At 40.3% G+C, this 21830-nt stretch overlaps 2 long non-coding RNA genes across 3 annotated transcripts in view; one reads left to right on the top strand and one right to left on the bottom strand.

Annotated features, from left to right (window-relative positions):
* Positions 1 to 9886: 9886 nt before the first annotated feature.
* On the top strand, positions 9887 to 15157 carry LOC148874574 (uncharacterized). Its single transcript, XR_016101747.1, has 2 exons — positions 9887 to 12509; positions 14873 to 15157. It is a non-coding gene; the product is annotated as an uncharacterized LOC148874574 (long non-coding RNA).
* An 887-nt stretch (positions 15158 to 16044) lies between these two features.
* LOC148874573 (uncharacterized) overlaps positions 16045 to 21830 on the bottom strand; it is a 31286-nt gene continuing 25500 nt past the window's right edge. Inside the window, exons 4-5 of one of the 2 annotated variants that reach the window (XR_016098582.1) lie at positions 21594 to 21794; positions 16045 to 16611 (exon numbers count right to left, since the gene is read on the bottom strand). This is a non-coding gene — a long non-coding RNA (uncharacterized LOC148874573). Of the gene's footprint in view, positions 16612 to 20324; positions 21795 to 21830 lie in introns of those variants that run through there. The other variant, XR_016098581.1, reaches the window with a different exon arrangement.

Below are 21830 nucleotides of genomic sequence, written 5' to 3'. Positions count from 1 at the left end.
GGATTTGCGACTACCAGGAAAGTGTGCTAGAATCTTGATATACTAGGCCAGGTGCCGACCTCCATAGGTACTGAAATTCGCCCTAGGGGCCTAACTTCTTCTCCGCTGAAGCCTACCAGAGGAATACTTGTCAACTTGAGATCACCTTCCTAGAGCTGGAGCTTGTCGAATGCGTCTTTAAATAGAATGTCCGTTGAACTGCTGGAATCGACTAGGACTGTTATACAGTTTTGTATGCCCTTAGCTTCAATCAGAATGATGTACATTATGAGTTTAATGTAAATGAATAAAAATACATATTTGATTCATGTTCCCTTGGTATGTTTCTGTGTAATACCATTAAACTGGACACTTAATGAGACTCGTGCTAGGTTAGAATGTTCACAGCCAGTGGGTCGGTCTGGGGAGACCTATCATGATAAGGCTGACACTGATGTGCCACCAAGTCGGTTGGGGTGGCCTATCTCAGCTGCAAGGGTGAGACCCTAGGCACATGTAGTGTAGGATCAATTGAACCTTTGAACCGGACCAGATTTCCAATGTTGCCCTGGACCTTGGAGATTAATGGGCAAAACTGGAAAGTTACACCTGACCCCTAGACTCGATTATTATACAGCACTGGGTGTCGGATTGGGCTGTCTTTGATGTACCAATCAGTGAGATCCTTAGCGGGGGTCAAAACCTGGGAATGTTGTGACAGTCTGAGAATTCATCTGAGTGGGTGATCATAGTGATAGGATCAGCCCCTTTGTCGGACAAAGGTAATGATCGGGGATGCACTCTCACTGATGGAAACCAAGATTGCCGGCAACCGATTTCAATCGTTGAGATTTCTTTTTTGCAAGGTAGGTTTTATATGAGATATAAAAGTATATATATTATGGTTTCTAAAATGTTTGCAAATGGTTTTAATTCTCGGGATCCATATAAGCAGAGAGTGCAACACTGTTCCTGAAGGGATGAGAGATCCATCCCATGGACGCCCAAAGATTGCGGAATAAAGGGCGAATTTCAAAAAAAAATTTTTCTCTCCCTTCAACTGGGAATCATATTCCCTATTTAGAAAATCATATTTTCAAGGATCATTCTTGAACCATAAACTGAACCAGATCTGAACCAAAAGGAGTAGGAGAGAATTATACCTGATACGGAGAAGTAGAATCTCCCAACGAAGGTGTTTACGCCCAAAGAAGGATCCAAAAACTACTCCCACTGAAGATGGCGCAGTGCAGCTGGAGCAGAATCAACAGTGTTCTTCTCCAAGAACTCTATCCTTCGCAAGAATCAGCAAGATGGTACGTGAGCACAGTTTCCTTTCAATCCTTTCTCAAAGAACTGATGTCAAGATCCAATCTTGACTTCTCCCACAACTGGAGATCGAACTGGCAAACAGGGCAACAAGAACAGGGAGGCGGCAAGAGAGTATTCGCTGGGAGCAGAATTCTCTCTTCTTGATTTTCAGCACTAGAGAAAACCTGTTATGTATCTTTAAAGGCTGCCACCCCCTTCTTCTTTTATAATCTTAAAGGAATCAGCTCCTAATCAGATTAAGAGTTGCTAATCCAATTCATATTTGCGTTAGAAGTCCCTTTAAGTGATGAGGGATAATCCTTATCTTATCTGGAGATTAGATCAGCCATCTCCTAATCTAATTAGGAGGTTTCCAGATCTAAATCTCATTTAGATCTTGGACTCTCTAAGTGGATAGGGTCTAAGCCCAATCCTATTAGCTGATTCACTTCAGAATTTGCCCCTTTATTAACAAAATAAACAGCCCAGTTCGAAATGGGCTTTAGGCCCATTAAGCTTATGTGCTCATTTAACCTTCTTAACTGCTGCCCAGTTGGGCTTCCTTGTATGGCGCGGGACCCAAGCATTGATCTACACATCAGTCACATGGGTTCGGCCCAGCCTTTGTTACAAGGCGTGGCTGAATACAGTGTTAAAGACAGTGCACCCCCTGAAACCCATCAAATGGGCTCTATGGGCCCAACACTTACCCTAAGAGGTCCCTGGGCCAAGCCACCTTGTAACACCCAGGGACTATGGGCAGATGCAAGATTAGCCCATCAGGTATTATCCTCAATGGTCTTACACTTAACCTCTCAGCCCATAATGATCATACACTGTCCGACAAGAGAGGACTTCTCCCTCGGCTGCAAGGAACAGTGTTGCACTCTCCACTTTTATGGATCCCAGGAATTAAAACATTTTGCAAACATTTTAGAAACCATAATATATATATACTTTTATATCTCATATAAAATATACTTTGCAAAACAAATCTCAATGGTTGAAATCGGCTGCCGGCAGTCTTGGTTTCCATCAGTGAGAGTGCATCCCCGATCATTACCTTCGTCCGACAAAGGGGCTGATCCTTTCACTATGATCACCCACTCAGATGAATTTTCGGATTGTCCCAACATACCTATGTTTTGACCCTTGCTAAGGATCTCACTGATTGGTATATCAAAGACAGCCCAATCCGACACCTAGTGCAGTATCATAATCGAGTCTAGGGGTCGGGTGTAAATTTCCAATTTTGCCCATCAATCTCCAAGGTCCAGGGGAATACTGGAATTCTGGTCCAGTTCATAGATTCAATTAATCCTACACTGTATGTGCCTAGGGTCTCACCCTGGCAGCTGAGACGGGCCACCCCAACCGACTTGGTGGCACCACAGTGTCAGCCTTGTCAGGATAGGTCTCCCAAGACCGACCCACTGGCTGTGAACACTCTAAACAAACACGAGTCTCATTAAGTGTCCAGTTTAAGGGTGTTACACAGAAACATACCAAGGGAACATGAATCAAATATGCATCTTTATTCATTTACAATAAGCTCATAAAGTACATCATTCTGATTGAAGCTAAGGGCATACAAAACTGTCTAACAGTTCCTTGCAGCCGAGGGAGAGGTCCTCTTTTGTCGAGCAGTGTATGATCATTATGGGTTGAGAGGTTGAGTGTAAGACCATTGAGGATAATACCTGATGGGCTAATCTTGCATCTGCCCATAGTCCCTGGGTGTTACAAGGTGGCTTGGCCCAGGGACAACTTAGGGTAAGTGTTGGGCCCATAGAGCCCATTTGATGGGTTTCAGGGGGTGCACTGTCCATAACAGTGTATTCGGCCAAGCCTTGTAACAAAGGCTGGGCCAAACTCATGTGGCTGATGTGTAGATCAATGCTTGAGTCCCATGCCATACAAGGAAGCCCAACTGGGCAGTAAATAGGAAGACTAAGTGAGCACTTAACCTTAATGGGCCTAAAGCCCATTTCGAACTGGGCTATTTAATTAGTTAAATATGGGGTGAATTCTGAGATGGATTAGCAGTTAGGATAGGGTTAAGACCCTATCCACTCAGAGAGTCCAGATCTGAATGTGATTCAGATCTAGAAACCTCCTAATGAGATTAGGAGAAGGTTGGTCTAATCTGATGATAAGATAAGGGTTTATCCTTATCACCTAAAGGGATGTCTGATCCAAATATGATTTGGATAAGCAACTCCTAATTGGATTAGGAGTTGATCCTTTAGAGTTACAAAAGAAGGAAGGGGTGACAACCTTTAGAAGACACATATTCACATCCTCTTTAGTGCTGAAAATCACAAAAGAAAGATTCAAGCAACCTGCAGAATTCTTTCTTGCCGCCTCCTTCTTCTTGCCGCCTACCTTGCCAGTTCGATCTTCTGTTGTGGGAGAAGTCAAGATTTGATCTTGATATCAGTTCTTTGTGAAAGGACTGATAGGAAGTTGTGCTCACGTGCCATCCTACTGTTTCTTGCGAAGGAATAGGTTCTTGGAAAAGAACACTACTGATTCTGCTCCATCCTGCACTACGCCATCTTCAGTGGGAGAAGTCTTTGGATCCTTCCTTGGGTGTCAACACCTCCATTGGGAGATATTGCTTCTCCATATCAAGTATAATTCTCTCCTACTTTTTTTGTTCAGATCTGGTTCAGTTTATGGTCCAAGATTGATCCTTGAAAATATGATTTTCTAATTAGGGAATTTGATTCCCAGTTGAATGGGAGAGAAATTTTTTTTTTGAAATTCGCCCACCTTATTCCGCAAGATTTGGGTGTCCATACGATGGATCTCTCATCCCTTCAAGGACACACTTCACCTCGAAGTCATTGACCCTCATCTTTATAACTAGTGCATCATCATGGTGGTACTAGACCCTGCATGCATCGTCTTCTATGAAGAATATTGGGTCTTCGAGCTTAAGTCGCTTTGGTGGAATCTATTCTTCTTGTTCCAATTCGCGAACCGAGGCCTTCCTTGCTGCTGAGGTGCATCCTGCAACTATGGATCCACCAGTAATCATGTTGATCATTCCGCAGATCGGTCTATCCTCGGGCAACTGCTTTTGCGGCTGCTCATTATGTCAGCTACTGGACTAAAGAGCATTTCTCCTTTGCTCCCCCTGTCGATCTGTCTGGTTCTTATTATCTTTTTGTACAAAATTTTTAAGTATCCGCGACGGATGATTTCTTCTATCTCATCGCAGAGGTTTCTACAATTTTCGGTACTGTGACTGTGGTCTCTATGGAAATGACAGTATACACTTTATTCCTTGTGGCTGGGTCTCCCTTCATCCGAGGTGGCCACTTTACATAAGGGGCATCTTTGATCGTCATGAGGATTTTTCCCCGCTTCGCATTGAGGGGTGTGAAGTTCGTCCTTTCAACCAGGGGAGTTCGGGAACGCTAACCTGTCTTGTTCCCTCCCCTGGTTGGGGACTTGCTTTTTCTCCTTTTACTACCACCATTGATCGAACTGTTGCCTTTCCTTTTTCTTTTCTTCGCCGGGGCTTCAGTCTTTTGATTCATTTCCTCTTTGGTCCCGATGAACTGGTCGGCGAGCTTGAGGAATTCGGTGATGTCTTTAGGTTTGTTTGCCACCACGTGTCACTTGAATTTCCTATGGGTGATACCCTTCTTCGCTGCCGCGAATCTTACAACGGGATCTAAGTCTGGGATTAGCAAACAGGTGTCGTTTAAGCATTTGATGTAGCTTCGAATCGACTCTCTTTCCCTCTGGACTATGTTGAGGAGGCTTTCTTGTGACCTCGGACACTTCTTGCTGGTGATGAAGTGCGAGGTGAACATTTGCACGAACTGCGCCCAACTCTTAATTGTCCCGAGCGCGAGGTTTCTATACCATGTGCGTGCTACCCCTTTGAAGGTCGTAGAGAAGGCAACCCACATGCAAAATTCGTCAGCCCCAGCGAGGTGCATCCGAGACTGGAAAGAGTCTACATGATCATTTGGGTCAAACGACCCGTCATACTTGTCCAGCGGAAGCACTTTGAAGTCCTTCGGCATCGGAGTGGCCAGGAGCTCGGAGGACAAAGGAGATGGCACAGAGAGGAGGGTAGTGGTTTTTGTGACTTCCAAGCTCACCTCCGCCTTGCCTTTAGGCTGCCCAGGTCGGCTAGGTCCCGCAAGCTGGCTTTGAGCTACTGCTCGATGTTCCTTAGAACATCGCCTTCGATGCTTCTTAACTGGCTCCGCATTGGAACTGCTGAATTCCGTGCTGTTAGGCATTGTCTTGGCTTAAAGTGATTCGGAATGCTGATGCTGGCTACTATGGACAGAAGGGCCTCGTCTAGAGTCCGCGGCCAGGACCTCGAACCAGTTCCTTGTAAGCGAACCTTCTAGTTGCAAGGGCCGGGGTGGACTAACTCTGGTGGGCCGAGTATCTCCCAACCTGTTCACTTGCTGCGAGGCGGGAGGAGCAACTTGCATTTTCCCTCCTGCTGTGGGACAAGACCTGGGAAGTCTCTCCCCGGCGAGGAGGATGATTGTTCTGACGGCGAGACTTGTTTTGTGGTGTGATCAGACACTGAGGTGGAGCTGGCTGTTGATCCTGCTGCAGCGGTTGATGAGAGTAGAATTTATCATATTTTTATCCCAAATTATTCTGTCTTTTATACTAAATTAGCATCTAATTGGACTCATATCTCTTGTATTTTGGTCCAGGTTATGAAAGAAGTCATCAAGAGCGAAGAAAGGCAAATCGGATGATTTTTCACAGTTTTGACATCGTTCAGTTATCTGGGCCTAATTCGCGTCTCCAAACTCCGAATGATCTGATTCAAGATCCACTAGAAAGATAAGAGAAAAATCCACAACTTTCATGTTTTGGGATTTCGCAGATTCAGCCTGCATCGAAGTCAAATCCGAGCCCAAAGTCGGGGCAATTTCGTAGAAAGGCCCAATCCGCTGCTGAAGACCAACTCGCAGTAAAGCATGGCCGAAGCCCAATTCGCAGAGGAGTCTATTACGAATCCAAGAACAAGAAACTAAGAAGAATCCTTCTAGATCTAAATTCTTGATGTAATCTTAGAGTGAAAAAGTGATTGAGTTCAAGAGATAAAGAGATAGGATTAGAATTAAGATAGGACTTTCTATTTCTTGTAAAGATCAACTTCAAGAGAAAGTAGGAAACCACCCTCTCCTCTTTAATCTATAAGAAGGAGGGGGCGGACCAGCTTGAGGATCATTTGATCACTGAATCAGTCAATTTCTGATTTGAATCAAGAAGCAAGGAGCAATCAGTCAAGAAGGGTTCAAGAAAGGTTCAAGAATTCAAGAAATTTCAAGAAGAAGGTGGCGGCAAGAAGAGGAGATCTCAGCACCATGGGCGAATTCAAGAGTTCTTTCTTCCCCTTTGTTTGCTTTAATTCTTCCATCATGAACTGATTTGTTTTCTTGCTAGGGCTATGGAAAGCCTAACTATATTAATGAATATATTTTTATCCAAGATTGTGATTTCCATATAGTCTATGAATTATTGTGCTTATTGCAATTAAGAGCTTGGCCACCTCTTAATTGATTTGGGTTATGTGAATGAATTGAGAGAGGAATTCACATAATTGATAGAATAATCCATAGTGTGAATTGAATGGTATATAGAGATATATATACATGATTCATCTGAATTTAATAGTTTTCTTGGACTTAATGCACTTCCATCCTGAGAGCTCTACTCGAGAGATCGAAGGGTTACCTGATGGGCGTAGGTTTAGTATATCTCGAGAGAGAATATTAAATAAATTTGGGAAAATCTCAGCTTATGAGAATGACAATTAGTCTTGGTTAATCGAACCCATCAATATTCATTACATTGGTTAGGTGGATCAAAGGTCCTAGCGATTTCATCATTTGCATATTCGATTAGTGATCACCCTTGTTTTTATTTTCTTTGTTCTAGTTTAATTTTTAGTAGTTCTTGCTCAATCCTAAATTTTGATTGTCCAAATAATTAGGGAAAATTGTGATTTTAATATTATTTTGTTAAATCCCCATGGGAACGATATTTTTTATACTACTTGATAGCTAGTGCACTTGCTAGGGTTATATATTTATAACTATCAGCGGTGGGAACTGCTGCTGGTAGATGTGGTGCAGAACCTGCTGCTGGTAATGTTGAAATTGTTGGACCTATTGCATTTGGGATTGGATATCCTGCACGCAGTGTACCAGGTCATCCAGTTGGCTCTGTCTGAATGCAGGGGGAACCACAGAGGGTTTAGCAATGGTTACGCCCACCACAGGAGGGAGTGGGGCGTTTACTGGAGCTATGACTCAAGGTACGTTCAATGTTGGAACCCCATTTGCAGTGAGAGGCATGGTGAACTGACTGATGCACAGGGCCAGGACCTGAGGCTGCCCCCCGGGGACGTTCATTTCACCGTTCTTCCCAGCATTGCAAGAGGATGCCATGGAATTAGAGCTTGAGGTTTTTGAGTGGAAAAAGGTCTTTTAGTAGCGTTCACACAAACGACGCCAAATGTTGGAGCACAGTCTGGCTGCTCCTAGCTGGAGGTGATTTGGCTTCCAGCAACGACGGGCTTGATGAATCTGCAAGAGATGAACCAGAGGACCCGGGGTAGCTTACCCGGCGAGGTCGCTCCGATGCTTAAGTTAGCACTTGGTTGCGAGCTGAAAATAATCTTATATTGTAAGAGAGCTAGAGAGCAGAGATTACGCCTCTCTCACCCCCAAGGGCTAGAGCCTTTATATTCTGGAGTCCCTGCAAGTTCCGTGGAGTAGTTCCTGGATTATCACTGCAACAGGATCTGTTTCTGTGTTAATTTGGGGATAACGCTACCAACCGGTAAGGCTGACCATTTCCGCCTGAATCGGGGAGTGGGTAGATAATATTAGCCATTACAAGGTATGATCCCGTAAGACGCGGAGTATGGTGACGAGATCCTCGGGCCTGCCATGCAGTGGTCGGTCAGCATTACCTAAGCTCGTGCTCCTTAGATCCGACCTGATATGAGTGCCGAAGTGCCTTGGGACCGAGGTGGTCCTGATGTGACCTTGCACTGAGGTAGACTTGTCCCGTTGTAGACTTGTTCCGATGTGGTCTTGTCTCGAGGTAAACTTGTCCTGAGGTAGACTTGTCCTGAGGTGATCTTGTCCCGAGGTAGACTCGTGCCGAGGTAGACTTGTCCCGAGGTAGACTCATCCCTAGGTAGACTTGTCCCGAGGTGGTCTTGCCCTGAGGTAGACTTGTCCTGAGGTGGTCTTGTCCCGAGATGGTCTAGTTATTTGAGCTCGATCCATTATGGACTTAGCATATCAAGCTGAGCTATTGTCCTATTAGTCAGATCGTGTCCACGTGTCCCCCTATTAGTAGGTCGGGCCAACTCACATTACATATAGAAAACAACACAAAAAGCCCTTGACATGTACTTGTGTACAAAAAATGGTGATTGTTAGACTGCATCTCTTATCCTACTTGCAAGAGTATGATTAAAAAATTTGAATTCCTCTAGTCAACAATGACTAGTCTTTCTGAGCTTTCTTAGTGCACCTGTGCGGTTTGCTCAACATTATTTTTACAAATAAAGTGCACATATTAAAATTACCTTTCTCCTTCTTTCTTCAATAGAGATAATCCAAAAAAATTAACCAGATAAACTAATACCTGAACCATCCAATATACAAATTTTGAAGTGATATAGGGCTGCAAATATATCAGATTGAATCAGATAAACTAATACCCAAATCAGGTATCAAGAAATGGAATTGTAATCAATTATGGGGTTAAGCTCTTGAAAAAATGGCATAAATTTTGAACTCAGATCCAAACACTACAAGAAATCCCTAAAACTGCCGCTAGAGATTTTACCGGTAGTTGGCAAAGTGCCGCTAAAAATGGTGTCCCTATAAGTTATAGCTGCCGATATAAATGCAAAACTGCCGCTAAAAATCGCAACTACCGTTAATACTGATGCAATTGCCGCTAAAACTAATTTAGCTGCCGCTATAAGTTTAGCATACGACTGCCGCTAAAAGTATATATATATATATATATATATTTTCAAACAACCTTTTTTTTCTAACTTTTTTTGAATTACCTGCATGTGTTCTCTACATTCATTTAAACTGAAATAAAATACAAAAAAATAAAAAACACCAATTACAATAAAATTTAAACAACCATTCTCCATTCAAAATGTTTGAATCACAAATACAATTTACTTCATAACATTATTGTACAATTATAGGAAATGGCCCATTGCTTCTGAAAGATTCAAAATCTTTGATCCTCCTGCTAAACTAACCAAAGTTCACTTGTCCATGTCTAAAGCTTGTCCACACTTACAGATCTTTGGTATAGAGCCAGATCCTCTCTGTTGAACTCCCGAAGGCCATGCTCGTTTTTCGTGAAGTGAAGGGGGAAAGTTTGGCGAATACCATTGACCAATTTACCTGTCTTCAAATTCTAAAATTATATGGGACCCATGGTAAGTTTAATTTTCTCGGGTATGGGCTCCCTGGGTAAACGCAAAAAAGGAAAATCTCAAAATTGTCCCCCTCACAACATATAAGGTTGAGAGCGTCTCTTCGACCTTTTTCCCAGAAATCACCTCTCGGCTCTGTGTTTCTCCTCTCACCTCTTGGCTCTGCGTTTCTCCTCTTCCACTCAATCATCTCGCTGCCGTTGGTTCTTAAGTTACTGCTCTGCTTGATCTATTCCACGGCTCCGTCATTGATTCTCCTCCATTGCTGCTGCTTCATCCTCCTCCACTCTGTTGTCAACACCATTGAGCTGCTGCTGCTTCGCTTGTCGTCTCTGCTCACTGTTTTTTTCTCCATTGAAACGATAAGAATCACTGTTCCTCTTCCTGTTGATCAGTTGTTCCAATTTCATCTAACCAGATGTTTTTTCCTCCATTAATTTTTCGGTTTACGATTTAAAATTTCCATCCAGATGTTGTGCAGGCAGAAACTCTGAGAATGAGAATCAATAATCGTAATGTGCCATTCGATGCTATATAAATAGAGTTTTTACCTCGAGATAACTTGGATGCTTTCTCTAACCATAATCGATCAGGAACCAAATAAAGTTCAAAAATACGGACATGACCATTTCTCTGAAAAATTTTGGCCTCTTCATCAGACGATTTAGGATCTACTGACCACAAAATATTGATATTCAGATTTATCTAACCGCACATTGCGAATATCGGTAATCCTTTACATTACTAAGATGTCTAATGTGCAGTTGTGTGAACATAACCAGCAATGTGTTGTAGTCAGTGTTCCGACTTCAAACTACATAATACAGCCTTGTAAACTGTTGTTTAACCTGATTATGTGACCATTCTCAAATAGTGTAATACCTGTTTTTTCAATAAATTTAAGACATTACATCAACTAATTTTTATTTAAACAATGATGTATTCTTATTTCATTGGGGTTGCATGCAACCAATGCTGCAGTAGAATGTGTTAGACAGTTTTGTATGCCCTTAGCTTCAATCAGAATGATGTACATTATGAGTTTAATGTAAATGAATAAATATACATATTTTATTCATGTTCCCTTGGTTTGTTTCTATACAATACCCTTAAACTGGACGCTTAATGAGACTCGTGTTAGTTTAGAATGTTCATAGCCAGTGGGTCGGTCTGGGGAGACCTATCCGGATAAGCCTGACACTGATGTGCCACCAAATCGGTTGGGGTGGCCTGTCTCAGTTTCCAGTGTGAGACTCTAGGCACATGCAGTGTAGGATCAATTGAAACTTTGAATCGGACCAGATTTCCAGTGTTGCCCTGGACCTTGGAGATTAATGGGCAAAACTAAAAACTTACACCCGACCCCTAGACTCGATTATGATACTGCACTAGGTGTCAGATTGGGCTGTCTTTGATGTACCAATCAGTGAGATCCTTAGCGGGGGTCAAAACCTGGGTATGTTGGGACAGTCTGAAAATTCATCTGAGTGGGTGATCATAGTGACAGGATCAGCCCCTTTGTCGGACAAAGGTAATGATCGGGGATGCACTCTCACTGATGGAAACCAAGATTGCCGGCAGCCGATTTCAATCGTTGAGATTTATTTTTTGCATGTTTTATATGAGATATAAAAGTATATATATTATGGTTTCTAAAATGTTTGCAAAATGTTTTAATTCCCGGGATCCATATAAGTAGAGAGTGCAACACTGTTCCTTGAAGCCGAGGGAGAGGTCCTCTCTTGTCGAGCAGTGTATGATCATTATGGGCTGAGAGGTTGAGTGTAAGACCATTGAGGATAATACCTGATGAGCTAATCTTGCATCTGCCCACAGTCCCTAGGTGTTACAAGGTGGCTTGGCCCAGGGACCACTTAGGGTAAGTGTTGGGCCCATAAAGCCCATTTGATGGGTTTCAGGGGGTGCACTATCGATAACAGTGTATTCGGCCACGCCTTGTAACAAAGGCTGGGCCGAACCCATGTGGCTGATGTGTAGATCAATGCTTGGGTCCCACGCCATACAAGGAAGCCCAACTGGGCTACAAATAGGAAGACTAAGTGAGCACTTAACCTTAATGGGCATAAAGCCCATTTCGAACTGGGCTATTTAATTAGTTAAATATGGGGCAAATTCTGAGATGGATTAGCAGATAGGATAGGGTCTTAACCCTATCCACTCAGAGAGTCCAAATCTGAATGTGATTCAGATCTAGAAACCTTCTAATAAGATTAGGAGAAGGCTGGTCTAATCTGGAGATAAGATAAGGGTTTATCCTTATCACCTAAAGGGATGTCTGATCCAAATATGATTTGGATCAGCAACTCCTAATTGGATTAGGAGCTGATCCTTTAGAGTTACAAAAGAAGGAAGGGGCGGCAGCCTTTAGAAGACACATATTCACATCCTCTTTAGTGCTGAAAATCACAAAAGAAAGATTCAAGCAACCTGCATAATTCTTTCTTGCCGCCTCCTTCTTCTTGCCACCTACCTTGCCAGTTCGATCTCCTATTGTGGGAGAAGTCAAGATTTGATCTTGATATCAGTTCTTTGTGAAAGGACTGATAGGAAGCTGTGCTCACGTGCCATCCTACTGTTTCTTGTGAAGGAATAGGTTCTTGGAGAAGAACACTGTTGATTCTACTCCATCCTGCATTGCGCCATCTTCAGTGGGAGCAGTCTTTGAATCCTTCCTTGGGCGTGAACACCTCCATTGGGAGGTATTGCTTCTCCGTATCAGGTATAATTCTCTCCTACTATTTTTGTTCAGATCTAGTTCTGTTTATGGTCCAAAATTGATCTTTGAAAATATGATTTTCTAAATAGGGAATTCGATTCCCAGTTAAAAGGGAGAGAAAATTTATTTGAAATTCGCCCACCTTATTCCGCAAGATTTGGGCATCCATACGATGGATCTCTCATCCCTTCAGAATGTTCACTAGTTTTAAATTCTAAACACTAGAGAATCTGATTTTTTTTGTTTGATCACCGGAGTATGCATATTTTATAAGGTTCCTGGATCCTTCGACTACAAAAAAGTTGTGTGAATATATTCCTTTTTTTTAGATTTTGAAAGAAGGGAAAGTTGGTCAATAAGATTTTAGTTTCCATTGAATTTCTGTTTTTTTTAATGCAATATTTTTATTTTTAATAAATTTCTCTATTTTTTTCCAAGGTTCTATTTTTTGTCTGAAACATATTTTGTGATTTTTTATCAATTCCTTTATTTTCTACAATTTCCGCTATTTTTTTGTCTGAAATATTTTTTTTGGCTCAAACATACATTCTTTTTATTTCATCAATTTCTGTACTCTTTGCAATTTTTGCTATTTCAGGCTGAAATATACATGTATTATTTTTTATTAATTTCTGTATCTTTCTGTAATTGTATACCAGGCTATAATCTTGGAGTGAATGCCGTCTTGTTCCAGTCCTTTTCACATAAATTTTTATTAATGAAAATGCTGCTACTTATAAGGAAAATATAAAAATATCATAAATCTCATCCTAGAAATTCAAAAAGAAAGTCAATGTGTTGATTTTGTTACTGCTAAAAGTTTGAAGAAATTTCTATAGATGAAAACTGGGTGAATTAGAATATTAGTTAGAAATTGTGTATTTTCTCTTGCCTGGAAAGCATCGAGGGATAGGCTTCTTATTTGGAAGAGAAAACAGTAAAAACTCTAAAAGAACCATGATTCATGTTCAGAGAGAATTGAGGGGGAAGCAGAGTTCTATACCACCTATAGTGTAAAGAACGTGTTAGTTGATTAAGTTTGAGACGGTTCTATTTAGACAGGAACCTCAATTTTTTAAATGAGTTGAAGAGAATTTTGGAGTTTGGCTTTTGAAATCTATTATGGGAGATAGGGAGGGATCCAATGGCTTCTTACCAGTTATCCTTTATTTTCCTGGTTGTCTGTATTACTTACAAGTTACAAATTATAACAGGGAGGTCACATTAATAACCCCATTACCCCATACACTACTATCTTATATGATATATGGTTCCAACACCAAACAACAATATTGATTATATGGGTGTTGAGGGGTAAAAAGTATTTCTTTATTTACTTTCTTTGTTTCAAGACTTTTGTTTAAAGGAGTTTGAAAATGTTCTTGACCGTCAAGTCAACAGCCTTGGTCTTACTTCTGAACAAGAAGTAGGGGAAGTAGTCTTTGAAGCTAGGAAGGCAATTGAGGATAACACTGGTCAGGCTCTTGGGGTAAAGGACACTTCAAAACCTTTTGAAGGCATTAAAGAAAGGGATGATTTGGGTTCAGATTGTTTGCTTCTAGAGAAGGAGGTGGAAATTGACAAAACTTACATTGTTCAGAGAAGGGAAGACTTGGGATAGGTGGACCTGATTAAAATCTTGGGGTTACAAACATAACATACAAATTTATGAGGTTCTAGTACCTAGGGAGCCTTTTGAAATGGGATTTGTATGACCCTGTAGGCACTGTTCTCTTCAATGTTGTTGCTAATCAAGTTCCTTTATCTTCTTATGGTGTGATCCTTGCCGAAGTAGCAGAATTGATCATCAAACTTGTCTGCATTTTCAAGTCTTAATTTTATTTAGAGGGTGTTTGCCAATATAGGTGATTTTGTTTTTCAAAAAAAAAAAAAGAATTGTTTGTACTAATGTGATAGTTGTTTTTGTTTTGAAAATAGAATCATACATATTGGTGAACACGCCCTTAGACAATCAAAAGCTTTGCTGTGTCACCAGAACTCTAGATTCTACTCACACTTTTAGCAGAAGTTAGTGTAATCATAGCTTTCATGTACAGAACTTGAAAATGCCTGTTGTTTCAACTGGATTGTCCTGTGTCACCAGAACTCTAATGGTCTGTTGCATAATCCATTTTTTCAGTTCTGCTCAATTTTTTGCTACTTGCACTAGAAGAAGAGACTGGAAGGCCATTCTCAATGGGAAGGGGTTGTTACTCATTATATGAATCCCCTTGGTTTTCAGATTGATCTTTAGGGTTCTCGCCTTATTTTTATTGTTGAAAATATTGCAAGTCAAGCAGAATCATAGCCACTCTTTTAATTATATATGATGACTCATCTGCTCTTTTGTATGTATGTTGAAACAGAAATGACCTTTGGGCACTTGGATGCACCTTGTATCAGGTGCTTTCGGGAATTTCTCCCTTCAAAGATGCAAGTGAATGGCTCATTTTTCAAAGAATCATAGCTAGAGATATCAGATTTCCAGACTACTTTGCTGAAGCTAAAGACCTTATTGATAAGTTATTAGTAAGTTAAAAGCACTTGCAGGTTAGATTTAGTTTAGTTTGAGTTGTTAAGACACACTTTATGTTTGTCCGAAATACTACTTATCTTCTCTATCTTTTGTTCTTTTTGGATCGTAACAACATCATTCATATTGAGCGTTGCTTTGCCCGCCCACTTTCTCTCTCACACACACACGCACATAGCTCTAGATGCCATATTTGTTCAATCTATTGTTTGCAATTTAGACTTAAAGAGTAGTGGCAGAAGTTCCTTTCCATCTTTAGTTTTATTGCAATTCAGACTTGAAGGATGAGCAACATTGCTTGGAATTTTTTTTTTCTTATTTACCAATTAGTGGTGGGCTCTGGTGGGTGTCGAATCCAACAAAGATAAAAGTCTTGCTCGAAATAAATACTTTTGTATATAGCGAGCGATGAGCAAAGTCGTATCCATAGGGATTGGGTTGATTTATTTCTAAGAAAATCAGTAAAACGAAATAGGGGGTTGTTGTAAAGATAAGGAAAATAAAATAAAATAAGGATTAAATCAATAGGAGGCAGCTTCTGGTTGAAGGGATAAGTTCAGCTTTGGTTCTTACAATTGATCATCGATGCAATGATGAATTCATGTGCTTATGAGTAAATTGATTATAGCTATTAACAAGCTCTAATAGCCAATCTCTCCTTGAATTTTCGGCAACCAAAACAAGCTCTTTGATTACCTTTCTTATTGATAGAAAACCTTAAACAAGCTCTTAGGATTAATCTGTCAATAGCATTAAGAGTTAGAGAGAGCCAATTCTGATCGATGAACACGCAAGCTCGGTTCATCTAAATCAGATTATATACTTTCATAACATGAATCGAAAACTTGTCCATAATCGATTTATGTTATTCGCTACAAAGATTAAATCTAACAAACATATACGAATTTGATGATCTAATCGGCAATAGATTATTTCATCGATTGAACAATTGATCCTTTTTGCTCAATCAATAAAAATAATCATCATAGGAAATTACAGAAAATATATAAATACTCAAGAAACAATGAATTGAAATAAAACCAATTAGATCTCACAATTTTTGTAGAACCAAAGCTTCCTTAACCTTCAACCAGAAAATAAAAGCTTAATCGCACTTCATGGAGAGATCGCAGCTTCCAGACAAGAAGTATGTATTTTGCTTCCCAAGGATGACGTCCTAGCTATTTTATCCCTCCTTATATAGCCCTAGAGAGGTTGTTTCCAACATCTCTTAGGAGTTCTTCCTCAAATAGTAGTCTATCCTCATTAAGGGATAATGATCTTCCCCTTATCTATTCTTATCTAATCTATTCTTATCCCTAAATAGGAATAAGAATTCTAATTAAAATGGAACTCTGACTCTTTTCAGAAGTACAGTATAAAATAAACTCTACTAAGTTCTAGTGATTCATGCCTCCAATTTAGCTGAGTTGCTCCAAGTGTGAGATTGATAGAGCGGCCCCATGTCTTGCATGCTCAAGTCCTCTGCTGAAATCGTGCTAATCTCCTTCCAAGGTGATGGAAATCCAATCGATGTGCTTCAAGCTCCTTTCAGCTCCGTTTTCCAATTTTCTAAAATAAAACACAATTAAATCTATCAACTAAGTGCAAAAATAAGAAATAAAAATATAATTAATATGGAAATTATGCACTCTATCAAGCTCATATCCCTTGAGCCTCAATTTAAACCCATCCTTAGTTTTTGTCAGACCCAAGTTTTTACACTAGAGACTCAAAATCTAAGCCCATCTCATGCAAAACTTCTGGTAAATTGGGTTGGGCTCAAGGGGCTGTAAATGTGTTAGGTTCAGATTAGACCTTTGGTACAAAAAAACTTCAAATTAATTTCTTTGGGACAAAAAAAACTTTAATTTACTTCTACCTATATAGAAATTTGTACAATTCAAGAGACATAGGAGTTTTTGCTTTCTTGAACATGCATTTCCATTTTCCTTTTCAATGCAGAGATGCATTTCTACATTAGATTTGTAGATTATCTCCATAATAGATAGATATGCACTAATTCATGTCCTGAATTGTGGGTTATATATCTGCCATTATTTGCAATAATGTCTCTGAGCTTTGAATCACAAAAAGCTGGATAGACCAAGTATGTTTCAAATGCACGCTCACGTGATGTGAGCACTGGACCACAGTCCCACCAACTGCTTCTAACTTTGTTGGAGCTGCATCCCAAGGATCAAACATATACTTAGTGAGTGCCTTTATCCTCTTGTCAAGAAACATAAGGTAAGATTAAGTTGTTAGATAGTGTATGCCCTTAAATCCAATCAGAATGATGTACATTATGACATTTATTGTAAATGAATAAAGTACATATTTGATTCATGTTCTTGTGGTGTGTTTCTGTGTAATACCCTTAAACTGGATACATATAAGACTCAAGTTAGTTTAGAATATTCACAACCGTTGGATAAGTCTAGGGAGATTTATCCTACCAAGGCTGACACTGGAGTATCGCCAAGTTGGTTGGGGTGGCTTGTCTCAGCTACCAGGGTGAGACCCGAGGCACATGCAGTGTATGTTTACTTGAAACCCTAAATCGGACTAGATTTTCAATATTGCCCTGTACCTTGGAGATTGATGGGCAAAACTGAAAAGTTACACCTGACCCCTAGACTCGATTATGATACTGCACTAGGTGTCGGATTGGGCTATCTTTGACATGCCAACCAGTGAGATCCTTAGAGGGGGTCAAAACCTGGGTATGTTGGGACAGTCTGAGAATTCATCTGAATGGGTGATCATAGTGACAAGATCAGCCCCTTTGTCGGACAAAAGTAATAATCAGGGATGCACTCTCTCTGATGGAAACCAAGACTATGGGCTGAGAAGTTAAGTATAAGACCATTGAGGGTAATACCTGATGGGCTAATCTTGCATTTGCCCACAGTCCCTGGGTTTTTATAAGGTGACTTGGCCCAGGGACCACTTATTGTAAGTGTTGGGCCCATTAGGAGCCCATGTGATGGGCTCAGGGGGTACACTGTCCATAACAGTGTATTCGGCCAGGCCTTATAACAGAGTCTGGGCTGAACCCATGTGGCTGATGTGTAGATCAATGTTTGGGTCCCACGCCATACAAAGAAGCCCAACTGGGCAGCAATTTGGAAGCATACTGAGCACATAAGACTTATTGGGCCTAAAGCCCATTTCGAACTGGTTTAGTAAGACTAATTAAATAAGGGCGGATCTAGGATTTGGATTAGCAGATAGGATAGGGAGTTATCCCTATCCACTCAGAGAGTTCATATCCAAATATAGATTTGGATCTGGAAACCTCCTAATGAGATTAGGAGAGAGCTGATCTAATATGCAGATAAGATAAGGGTCTATCTTTATCACTTAAAAAGAGTCCAGATTCAAATAAGGATTTGAATCAGGAAACTCCTAATGGGATTAGGAGTTGATCTCTTTAAGTCTATAAAAGATGGAGGGGGCGAACCATTCAGTTCACTCTAACCCACCCAGGGATATGAGATCTCAGATAACAGAGAGAGAAGACAACTACAGTGTGACTGCGCTGACTTCTCCCTGCGTTCTCCTCCTGTTTTCCGCCAATTGCCAGTTCGATCTCCATTCTTGTAGGAGTGATCAAGAACAATTCTTGATATCAGTCTTTGGAGAAAGGCTGATCTGAAGTCATGCTCACTGCCTCCATCGAATTCTTGCTGAAGGGTTCGGTTCTTGGGAAGAACACTGCTGATTCTACTCCACCCTACACTGTGTCACCTACAGTGAGAGCAGTCTTTGGAGATTTTCTTTGGGCGTGAACACCTCCATTGGGAGATACTATTTCTCTATATCAGGTATATCCCTCTCCTACCTTTGGTTTCAGATCTGGTTCGATTTAAGGTTCAAGATTGATCCTTAAAAATACAGATTTTCTAAAACAGGGAATGCGATTCCTAGATGAGGGGAGAGGAAATTTTTGAAATTTCGCCCAACCTACCTGCAAGGTTCGGCCATCCATATGATGGATCTCTCATCCCTTCATAGGTGTATAAACATATTCTTGTTTATCATACAAAATATAGTATAGATTCAATAAAATGTATATATCTTCTGTTTGCAACTTGATATTGCTGCAAAAATAACTGGAATGCTTTGGGAAATGGATAACTCAGAACTGCTTCTTTTGTTGGAGTCACCTGAATCATTGGCTGACAAGGTAGAAGCAGTGCAATTGCTAAAACTCTCCAAGACCAGAGTTTCTAAATAGGATTCTATTCATCCAAATTATTTATTGACTGAGGTTGCAATCAACTAAATATATCTTATTTGAGGTTGTGCTCCAAGTAGTGCTAGGATCCACCCAATTGTTTTTTATTGGATCATCAATTAATGTCTTGTTTTGTGAAGTGGTTGTTAACTTGTTATTAGTGGTATGATGTTTAACTTGCTATATCAGATGTCTTAATGATGTTTTTGAGTGATTCGCCTTGTAGTGAGATCTGAACAAGTTATTCCATGTTCTTGTTGATCTTTCCTCCACAAGTTATTGAATGAGTTACTGTTTGGATAGGTTATAGTTAAACAAGTTATTGAACTTGTTACTTGGATGGAATATAGTTGAACAGGTTATTCAACCTATTATTTTGGACAGGTTATGTGTTGATGAGACAAAATGTCCAAAAAAACATGGATTTGGGCCAAAGGGTAAAATTGGAAAGAGATGAAAAAATAACAATTTACCTAGGAAAGTGGGTGTTGCAAAAGAACATGGGAAAATAAGGAACTTCATTTACCTGGATAAATCAAACAAAAAAAGAACATTGGCAAATGTATTTCTGAAAAAAGAACATGGCCCAAGTGTTAACCCAAGTCCATTCTCAATATCAAAGATCTTCTATCTAATCAAACTTTCCATTGTGCTCATTTGGGACTTTTCCTGCCATGAAATTACATTCTACCAGACAAGATTATTAAGAGCCTTGAGGGCTTACAGAAACCCTTTCAGGGTCATTGAAAGGCTAATGAATATTAACTTCTTTCACTCATACACCGGCATGTTCATTCATGATTGGTTTCGTAGCTCGTTAAGTTGTTATTTGCAGATCCAGTAAGAGCCAGTACGTTGAACTGTTCTTAGATAAACGAATTTTTTATTATTTTTAATCCTTTTTGGAAGCATTCATCCATGAATGTTAACTTCTTTCTATCATACATTGGTGACCCTTGTTATGCTTCACATGAGAGCGTATCACAGTTGGAAAAGATAGAAAGCAAAACATATTTATGACACTAATTAGATGACCAGGTTCTTCAATTCAGAAGTACATTCATAGAATAAAAGGACCAACACTAAATAAAATTCAGAATTACATAGGGTTTAGTCTCACCGTCTCCTTATTTATGTACAAAATGGTGATATTTAACCTCCGAAACTATTGTTTTCTCACTTTCCATGGCCACTTCCATAGCCGGACCCATGCCCATAACCTTCACCATGCCCAATTCCAGATCCTTCACCATGGCCTTCACCATATCCATAACCACTTCCAGAGCCATGCCCATGTCCAGAACCCTCGCCATAGCCCTCACCATGCCCAGAACCAGATCCAGAACCTTGGCCTTGGCCATGGCCCGAACCTGATCCAGCAACCCAGCAGATGAGCCTGCTTCTGAACCAGCACCTGACCAAGCAGATGACCCAGTTCCAGACCCAGAGCCACAGTCACCACCCCCTAAGCCAATACCTCCAAGATCTTCTATCTGATTAAACTTTCCATTGTCCTCTCTGTTGAACTCCCGAAGGGTTTCTAAGTTCATATGCCATCAGGAAAGCTACATTTTTCAAAACTTTGACTTCACTAAGAGCAATGATAGCCATGAGGGAGGGCTTACAGATTCCTTCATCACCAAGCACATGAAATGTACCGTACATGATACAACTTGCAAGGAAAGCTGTTCTCATGTAGGTGATAGCCTTGTGGGCTAGCATTAAGCAATTGCAAATATTGAAGAAACAACAATTTTTTTTCCTTTGGTATATTTAAATGAAATTGAAGTTTGTGCTATAGTCAAACCCTGGCCAACCTAGTTGACATAATGGAATTATCAGCCAACTTGTATTTTTGTCCTTTTTTTCTCAAATACAAATACGTAGGGTGAAAAACCTTGTATTTTGTATTATTTTATATATATCTGTACTGTACATATTTGTATTTGTACCCTTTCCAAACTAAGCCTTAGGAAATATCAATAATGCTGGAAAAGTATGATACTAGAAAAGCTTTAACAAATCAGAACCCCCACATGAATATCAGCTGATTGGTTACCACTTTTGATTGGTTATAAATTTTTTAAGATATCAAGCCTTTCCAACATAGTCAGACTTTTTTTGTTGTTGTTGTTGGGGGGGGGGGGGGGGGGGGTTTGTAAAAGACCATGGGTTCAGGTGCCCCCCACCCCCACCCCACAACAAAAAGAAAGGGTTCAAATTAGACTTGCCACTTCATGCTAAAAATGCCAAATAGCTGGATCTAGTATTAGGTAATGGATTGGGGTTTCAACAAATTCAAGATTCTTACTTTAGGTCTCCACTTATCATCTAGAAGAATGTTGGTTGATTTGATATCTCGATGCAATATCGTTGGAGCAGCAGCTTCATGCAGATACTCCAAGCCCCTTGCAGCCCCAAGAGCAATATTAACAGAGTTCCCCAGTTCATGGGTTCTTTCCCCGGAGCCCCGCATAATTAATTAATTACATGTGTTTAAAAGGAACTGCATCTACAAGGCAAAAGAGCAAACCACATAATTAATTAA

This window comes from Nelumbo lutea, chromosome 1 (assembly GCF_056320005.1).
Source record: "Nelumbo lutea isolate HS-2025 chromosome 1, American lotus-T2T, whole genome shotgun sequence".
Taxonomy (NCBI): domain Eukaryota; kingdom Viridiplantae; phylum Streptophyta; class Magnoliopsida; order Proteales; family Nelumbonaceae; genus Nelumbo; species Nelumbo lutea.
This window is presented reverse-complemented; position numbering and strand designations above follow the sequence as displayed.